This window comes from Dipodomys spectabilis, unplaced genomic scaffold (genome assembly GCF_019054845.1).
Source record: "Dipodomys spectabilis isolate Male_0828 unplaced genomic scaffold, ASM1905484v1 ptg000254l, whole genome shotgun sequence".
Lineage (NCBI taxonomy): Eukaryota > Metazoa > Chordata > Mammalia > Rodentia > Heteromyidae > Dipodomys > Dipodomys spectabilis.
The window spans coordinates 641,132-651,124 of NW_024870931.1; the positions used below are offsets into that span (position 1 = coordinate 641,132).

A 9,993-nucleotide genomic window follows, 5' to 3' on the forward strand; every position below is an offset into this window, starting at 1 on the left:
TACCTTTAATTACCAAAGAGTAATTCTCTGAAAAAGATAATTTGAGTCAAAATATTTAGGGAGAAAGTGCCCTTCACAATGAAAGAAGGTGTTGGGATTACACATTTTTGTTTGTAACACTTTCCACAATGTCTTTGGATGTGAAGCAGTGAAATACAGAAAAAAATCTGATTGGGTACTTCAAACCAATAATTTCACATTTCTATGTGGCTCACAAAAGTGATATCCTTATTAATATGAGATAGTGAAGACTTCTGTTATTACATATGCCAAAAAGTTCAGAAGAGAATTGAGCAAATGGAAAAGTTAATAAAAAAAAAGTTTTCATAGAAGACTTAGCTAAGCATATTGTATTCAGCAGTGAAGGAATGCCAAAACTTTTTGATATAAATTGTGTTAGTATTTTTACTCCCTAAAGTGAGTTTACAGAGCCTATTTGGCTCACTACAATGCAGAACTGATTGAATGAAGACATGAAAATGAATTCAACGTCCAAATGAGGCAACTTAAAGAGTTTTAAAAGAGAAATAATGAAGATTTAACAGTGGTGGAGCCCATCTAGTCCTTCAGCTTCACTAGACATGAAGCCAAGAAGCTGTGATTAATTGGAACTCCGGCAAGAGCTAAGAGGAGGACATAGAAGTAGGACATAGAAGCATTGTCCTTTTGTAACAGACACTGTCTTCCAAGGTATGGGTCATTTAACTCTATTCTCCTCCATACATCTTGGTGAACAAATGCAAGACCAAGAGAAAATAATCTATTGAAATAATTTTGCCTAGAATAACTTCACTGTTCCTGATATAGTATCTAAGGAGAACCTTAAAAGAGAAGATAAAAGTGCAGTATTTTTTGTTTCCTATCAGCATCTTGTTAGGAAAATATATTTTTGAGCTTAGACAATTCTGATTGAACCAACAAGTGATGCAGTACTTATTTTTGTGGTCACTTTATACACAAGAAGTCTTTTAAGGTAAAAGAAAAAAAAATAGCCGAATATTTGTGATCACAGCTTCTAGGGCTGTATTCTGGAGACAAAGTTTTACATTAGATTTCTCCTCATTAACATAAATGTTGTTTCATGGCAACCAAATGCAAGAGGGATATTTAATGGACTCATTAAATATCAATGGCCAATTAAACAGCATGAAAGAAGAAAATGGCAAATAATATTTAATGAATTACTTTGCCAGAAGAAAGAAGGAAAAATATAATTCAAAATCAATTGACTTAAAAGTATGAAGAAAGAGTAGTGAAGAGATACTAGAGAAAATATAGAGTATTGTTTTCTCTCCAGTGGAGTAATGGGTTCATGATCTTGTTTCTTCCACTCTAACCTCACGAGCTACCAAATGTCTCAGGACTGGATTATCCAGTTCAGACAGAAAACTCGTAGAAGAAAGATACTATTTGCAGCAGATGGAGGTGATTTATAGCCTTAGACAATCTATTTAATTCTGTTCAAAATTCTCCCCTATCCCAAACTTCTCTCTTTGAACAGTTTTGCTTGCTTTTCCCAAGACTGCCCTTCATTAATTGATTAAAATTTTGAGAGGTCATATTAATACTCTCTGGAGATTGCTGTTTGGTTGTGATTTTTCTGTTTTTTGTTTCTTGTGTTTTTTATCTGAATTTTAAAAGGTTGTGGAATTGTTTTACAATTAAATATATCCATCTAATTGTCCAATGCTCCTAGATCGGAGTCACTCCTTCCATCATTCTCAACCAACCCTTTCTCCAAGATTTATTTCCAATTTACCACTTCCTTTATCATATGTGTACATTGAATATTCTAGCTGTACTTTCCCCTTGTTCATTTTTCATTCATTCTATGTCTTTACTATAATTCCTCTCTGGTTTCAACTTCCTGATAGTCATTGTGTTAAACTGTCTATTAATACTTTGAATGGTTTATATGCATTCCATGGACTTTCAATCCTGCATATTCTTGAACTGATGTCAGCTTATATTTCCATAATTGATTCATCTGCAGCAACAATTTGCTGGAGACTGGAGAGGTGAATCACCTAAACAAGATTTTATTCTCATCCATTTGGAAGATTAATCTTTAGTCAAAAAGAAAGTTAAAAAAATGGCTTAGAATGTATTCCTAACTACGAATTTTTATAAATGGCTTTGTACAATGGTGTGATTCTTTTATTTTACATGGAATAATATTTTCTACTGCCTATAAGTTTTGGAAAAAGAAGAAAATTAAAATTTATTCCAAAAGAGGAATATGATAAAAATAGAAGACAGATATTATGTTTGTCATATCTCTGATGAATACCCATATTCAAGACTTAAAGTCATATTTCTTACTATGTTAGATAGAGGGAAAACATAAAATAACATATGATAAGGCAAGTATTTGTGACTTTTTAAAGTGTACCTTATTAAATGATGAAATTTATTAGCTCACGTTTGGGTTTGAAATTTAGGAGGCTAACCTATTTAACACATTTCTGGAAGGCCCTTACTGAAAAACACAAATTGTGGGTTGTACTATTTCTACACTTTAATGAATGGTTGAACGTGTTTGGCATTAGTGCTGTGTAAATAATTCAACTCTATTGTAACTTGCTCCCTACACTTAAAAATCTTGTAATGTCACTAAGTATCATCAACTTGTAAAATGTCATTTTGACGAATGTGATTTTAAAAAGTTTATTTGAAAAGGAATACACTTTCAGAAGATTAAATGTAGATTATCATTGGTTTGAGAGTGACATTTTTATACCACAGAACCATGTTGTACTGAAGTCCCAGTGTTTTGAAGCACTCCTTAGTGCTTCAAATACTTTTCTGAATTACATTTGACCTCTAAGTCAAGTTTTCCGGGCTTTGGTAGACCAATTATGGATCTATCCTTCAAGGAACTATTTTTTGGCCCACTTATGTTGGAATAAAATCTTTCATTAATCATAGGGGAGGGGTATTAAAAATAATCTTATGACACTTTGTGAACTTGTTCACTCATATGGGCTGGTCATCTATAAGTTGAATGTTTTAATTACAGTACTTTCTCTCAAATTTTGTTATTTCATTCTTCATTTTAAGTTGCCTTGCATTCCACAATTGCTTACTGCTAATACCTGCATCTCAAGGAATTGGGGCCCTGAAATATAGGAAATGAGAAATTGAGGTTGGTCTTCAATTACTATGTGCTGACATGTTGCATGGGCCTTGGTGAGAAGTCTTGCCCCTGTTATCTGATGATACAGGTAACTGGGACCTGGGATCCTAGGACCCATGGGGACTGCAGAAGGATAATGTTTTTTTAGACATCTTAGCAAAATTTGGGTATAATCAATAGGAATGCTTCCGAAATATGGAGAAAAACAGTTTGGGACAAGACAGTTAAAACAATAAACAGAACAGCAGAGTAAAATGCATTATAGATTAGAGGAAAACATTGTTTTTTACCATGTGGATTCAGAAGACCAAGAACAGTTAGAATGTATCACAAGTTTATACTAAAGACATTGCATTGATACTTTTTATATCTAATATATATTTTAAACCTAATTATTTATATTCCAATTCTATTTATTGGAATAAATAAATATCAATTTATTTGTCAAATTATCAACTAATTCTAGTAAGTTTTACTGTGTGAAATATAAAATCAGCACATATAAATATAAAATATATAATTATATATAATATAATTAAAAGGCACAGGTTTGCATTGTTCTGTTGTAGTTACTGTATCAAAGGCAACTCTGTTTTAAAGTATTATTCCATTATCTCTACCTTAGTGTTTGATAGAGTTAGACCTAAAGATTTACCATTTGTAGATTTACAGCATGGAAGCAAGAGGAAACACTGTGATTAAAACAGTATCAATTTAATGCCTAATAACTGGGAGAAACATATGGACTTCTCCCGCAACTATGAAAATATTTGGTGATAAAAAGGCAGTAGTGTAAGTTCCTGCCTGGTTGGATGGTAGACAGGCCAGGACATTAAGTAATCATGCATATGAACAATTTTTTCACCTTCTTGGCTTTAGCTACTTTTGAAATGGAAGGTATAATAAACAATTATATTTTGATAAAATACCTTCTAGTCTGAACAGTTCTGTTTGAACTGTTCATCTCTCTATGATCCCTTGTAACCAAGATTAGTTTTGTTCTAGTAAGACAATCTATGCTGTCAGGGTAAGATATTCTGGTTGGTCTGTTCCCACATGGAAGAAGGGTAAAGGCTCAGGTAGACATTTGTGCCAGTAACACCTCATTTGGGAAAATATCAGCTGAAGAAGTTTAGAAGTAGCTCTTAAGCAATGCTTACTTTGAATCCATTAGGTCCACATAGCTAACACAGTTGGATAAATAAGTACTTGAAAAAGCCATCACCTTTGGACCTATCTATAAATAATTGAGAGTATGATCAAATTCCAAATAAAAAGACTTAAGATAGTCATTGACAAAAAAATTTGCAAATGTGAGCAATTGATTGATCAATATAATTTTTTCTGCTATTCACAGAATTTTAGGGAAATAAGATCGATAGCATTGTTAGGAACAATACGGTTTCCTTGTTACAAGTAGGCACCCATAGATATAGGCTTGTATAAAGATTGCATCATTAACTACTTAAATTTAGAGGATACTACATGCTTCAGCAGCATTAATACTCAAATTACAATGCAGAGATTAACATGGCACTTGCACAAGGATAACATGAAAATTTGAGAAGTATTCCATATGTTTCATTCTTCAGATGCAAGAAATGAAAAACAGTTATTAAAACAAAATTACAACTGTAACAATACACGTAATTCATATAATTAAGTTCAGTTTGACATCAGTGTATTAAATATTCACCTCAGAAAGGCGTTTACATAGCATAAACTTTACAAAACTTTTCAAATTAGACAACATTGTCATTTTATCCCAAAGAAAAATAATATTAAGACCTAGAAAAAAAGGAATCAAACTGTTTCTATATGGAATACAATCAGAAAGAACACATTAATGAACCTCAATATTATAAAATAATGTAGAATTCAAAGTATATCTAGGAGAAAATAAAATAAATTATGAACATTATGCAAACATAGAATATAGAATATTTTAAAATATACTTTTTCAGACAAGCACCAGAAATATTTTAGTTTCTGTACTACTCATTTCAACAGGTAAGTTAAAATTGTTTCTGATTAAAAAATCACAAACTCTGAAGAAATCATTATACATGTATACAAAAACTATTGAATACATTTTGACATCCAATGCAGGCAATTCACTTGGAAGAATTCTGCGGAATCCATGAATTTTTACAGTAAAATATTGGTGTTGCTGGGCACATGTGGCTTATGCCTATAATGCTAGCTACACAAGAGGCTGAGATCTGAGGATCATGGTTCCAAGGCAGCCTGGGAAGGAAAGTCTGTGGTACTCTTATCTCCAATAAACCACTAGAAAACTGGAAGTGGAGCTGAGACTCAAGTAGTAGAGCACTCACCTTGAGCTGAAGAGCACAGAAATAGCTCCCAGGCCCAGAGTTCAAGCCCCATGACAGACCAAAATAAAATATATTGCTCTTATTTGGATTGTGAAAATATTTTGTAGGGACACAAAAGATCGACTTGCATTTTTGAAATTTAAGAAACTTAACCCGACCATTAGGACATAGGTGAGCAATTTGTACAGCCTTCCACAACTTCATAGAGGTAGTGATACATACTTATCCTTTTGGCAATATCAAATGCAATTTTTTCTATGTTGTTCTCCAGGCCTGGTTTTATATAATTGTTCAACAGAAGGAAATCAAGCATATATTTGCTAGCTCAATTCTCAGCAGCAAGATGTAAGGGGGACAAGAGGCCTTTAGTTGGGCATTGGTATCTGCATCATGATGAAGTAATAAAGAAGTCACTCTGGTATTATTCCACGTATATGCACTGTGCAGGGGTGTCCATTCATCTACAGTTATTGCATGTGCCGCTTGAGACACCAACTCACTGATAATATCTAATTGTCCACTGTACGCTTCTCGATGACGATGGGTATACTCATCATCATCCCTACTATTCACATGAGTGGCCTTTTGGGAAAGAAGTCTCCACACTGTAGTAAGTCGAATATTTTTGGCAGCCCAATGAAGAAATTTGCTTGGATCCTTCTTCATTTTTTTTCTTGCAATTGTTATCATTCCTTATTTTTTCATCTTGTTCTTCATATTCCTAAGAATTGCCTAACCAGAAACTTTGAGTGCCAGTGGGAATGAGGTGTCCATGTATTTTCCTAATAGTTCACATTGGTTGAACTGGTCAGAAATATCCAGTGAATTTTCCGCAACTGTTTATTCACCATGATTTATTTTCTCTTTTTCCAATTTTACTATTCGAAATTATTCTCACTGGAGAGTAGGGAATTGATGGAGAGCAGAGGAAAGATGTTCCTCCGTATTCAAATGTACACACTGAAAATGAGGACCAGTGATGTCTTCATGTGCAGCTTATTCTAGAAATGAGAAATTAGGAAATAATGCCTTCTATATAAATGATTTGGGAAATGGCAGAGCAAAAACTGAAATGATGCAACCAAAAATATGAAAGCAAAATAAATTAGGATAATTATGGAGCAATCATATTATCTATGAGAACCAAGAAAGGGAGAGAGAGACAGATGATGTGCAATGACCTAGCTAGCCACAAAATCCATGCCTCTGATCAATTTATAGAGCAAACAAAATTTTATTTTATAAAAAAGATGGGAATAGAATTTATGTATTTACTTGAAATTAGTAAATACATTTATAGTAGCCTACATAAAGAGACATAACTTTGACCAAATTACAGACAATAAACTAATTCCTTGATAATTCTAGCAACAGATCTGACTGAAACCAGGTGAATCACACTTTTCCTGTATAATGAAGAAATAGTAAGGTAGTAAAGCAGCTAGAGAAGGCAGGGAGATGGTATCTGTGACAAAACTTTGTGGAAATTGGTATTGAGGATTTCTTACTGGTGATCCACTTGCACTGGAAGCATGATTCTGAAATATTGATTTCTGATTCTGAATTATTGATTTGATCATTATATTCTCCAAGAAGAAAAATGAGAATTGATAGTTAAGGACTACTAATACATTTTGACCTTCTCACTAAGCACTTTCAATTATTGAAATCACATGAAGACAATAGACAGGCCTACTTTTTAAATGAAAGCAAGTGTCTTTAAAAAAAAAAAACAAGGAATATATGTAGTCATGCAAAGGACTTCTATTTTACCAATGCCTCATACATTTTTCTAATGTTGGATAACAATAAATAATGGATCTATTAGAAAGCTCTTAAGGCTCATATGTTCAATAGTGAGTTCTCTTACACTATAATATGATATTTTTTGTGTATGGTCTTAAGAATAATTTACATTACTAACTTGAATTTCTGACAGGACAGTATCATCACTGTACATCTTGCTTCTATACTCTCAGTTTTAAATTACTATTTAAGTATGTGCATTTGATAACTACAGAGGAAAAATTAGAAGCCACACTGATGTCTTCTGTCTTTAGTAGTAGTTAATCAGAAAGATGAAATCTGAGGATTGTGATTTGAAAGCAGGCCAAGAAAAAAAAAGTCCATTAGATTCTGATTTGAAAGTAACCAGAAAAAGCTAGAAATGGAGCTATGGTACAAGCAGTAAAATGCTAGCCTTGAGAAAACTGAAACAAAAAATAAATTCTGGGACAAAGCCAGGCCCTGAGTTCAAGCCCTAGTATTAGCACCAAACGAATAAATAAGGTAATCAATTAATTAAAAATAAATTAAGTGGTCACATTTGGAGAGGCAGGTAAAATGTAACATGGGTGGTGATGGTTCATGTATTATTTTGTAATAAGGCATATTATCATTTGTCCTAATCACTAATATTTTATTTGAACTTTTTTGTACAATAAACCCTGAATTTAGCATGCATGTACATGTGTGTGTGCATGTGCGAACATGTGTATAAATGTATATGTGTGCGTGTGCTGTTGCAATGTTGCTTGCCAATCTGGACAGGGTGAGGCTGAAAAGAGCTAACTGTGTTGCAATGTTTTATTTATCAGTGTTCTGTCATGTCATTTCAGTGGAACCACCCCTCTGTACATATTATTTGTCTACTAAAAAAGTCATCATAATCAAAGCATTTACAGCATTAAGTTAGATAAAGAGACCGCTTTCAGCTCTTATTGTATGTGAGGTAAGAAGATACAGACATAATTAGGTAGTAAGTTATTGCTGTAAGATGATTGTCAGTACAAAATTCATATTTGACCTCTTAAATTGGTTATACTTTTAATATACACTCATGGAGTGATTTGGACCGACGTGACCAAACAGGTGTTACTCTCTGGTTATTCCTGTGAAACACAAGTTGGATAAACTCTTTCCGGTTTTCTGTAGAAAATCACTTTCTTTGCAAGACCATATCTATTCGCACTAAGAGTTAATCAAACCCATATTACGTTTGAATATCCCATCTTATTGACAAAATAAGTATTGTCGATATGCTTGTTAGATATTCCTTCCAAAAACGAACAAACAAAAAGGATGTGTCATGTCCAGATTGTGTATGCATTTGAAGGTGTTTTGTACATGCACAGGGATCTTTACCAATGGCTCTTTTGTGGGAGTAACTATGGCAACTTTAACAAATAAGGCTTTTTGAATATCTTTTCCAATATACATAACATCCCAGAGGAAGTCTTGCAATTTCTAAAAGTCCTTTGAATATTTTAGTATTATTTCAGTTCATTGACTATAGAGCTAAAATTTCTGAAATAAATATTGTTAAGATCTGAAAATGTAAGTGGGCATATAGGCTTTTTCATGCATCATTTTATGAAAACCCAGTTTTTATGAAAGTAAATGGAATAGAATAAAAGAATGTAAGTGAATTGGGTAAGCTAATTATTAGTATAACTTTGTTTTCTATTAACAGTCCATTGAATGTACATGATGCAGTTAAATTATTTCCTTTGTGTCTCTGTACTTCAGTTAGTTTTAGAATCTTTATAGTTATGAGTGAATGTTTAGTATAAATAAAGGTCTTTTTAAATGATTAGAATTAACCTTGTGTTATGTGTCCTACTCCCAAGAAAATGAGTTATTTTTAAGTGTTAAGAGTTTATCATTTTCATTATCATTATCATAGGGAATCATTATCATTATCATAGGGAATTAAAAAATGCAGTAGTATTGATGTCTTTTTAAACCAATTGTATTCACAAGTTGGAGAGTCTTTAATTCATACTTAGGTCTTGGTGCCTATGATTTTTAACCTCTCATTCCTAACATTAATATGTCAGACTGCATTTTTGTGTATACGAAAGGTAAAATATGTATCTGGGATGAAAAGTGATTTTTATATCAGTCTTTCTTTAATAACATTATAAAGTAGTACATTTCTCTCAAAATGTTGGGTATAAAAAGCAATCAAAATACTTCTAATGGTAAACAATTTAGGTGAGCTACAATATGGAAACAATTGCTCCAAAAGACCTGCAGTCTGTTTCCATCAGGAATTGGGCAGGTCATTCTTTCAGTAAGACTGTGTTAACCAGAGATGGGGTCCCCAGGCAGTGCAGTGTTGAGTGAAGGGATAAAATATGATTTATAGTATTTTGAGCTAGAAATCAAGAATGTTATAGTTTAGCAGTTCCTTTCACCAGGGAGGTATAAATTGATTATGAACTTGGAGTTTTCATATTACAGTTACTTATTTTCTTTTTTTGTTGTTGTTGGTCATGGGTCTTGACCTCTGGGTTTGGGTGTTGTCCCTGGTCTCTACCACTTGGACTACAGTGCCACTTCCAGTTTACTAGTGGTTTATGAGAGATAAGAGTCTCACAGTCTGTCCTGCCCGAGCTGGCTCTGAACCACAATCCGCAGATCTCAGCCTCCTGAGTAGCTAGTATTACAGGGGTGATCCACCGGTGTCCGGCTTAGTTACCTATTTTCTAACAAAGATAAAGTGAAATATTATTAGAG

The 9,993-nt window shown here is 33.2% G+C and overlaps 1 pseudogene; it reads left to right on the top strand.

The window, feature by feature from the left end:
- Positions 1-4,621: 4,621 nt before the first annotated feature.
- On the top strand, positions 4,622-4,718 carry LOC122124932 (annotated as a pseudogene).
- The last annotated feature ends 5,275 nt before the right edge of the window (positions 4,719-9,993 follow it).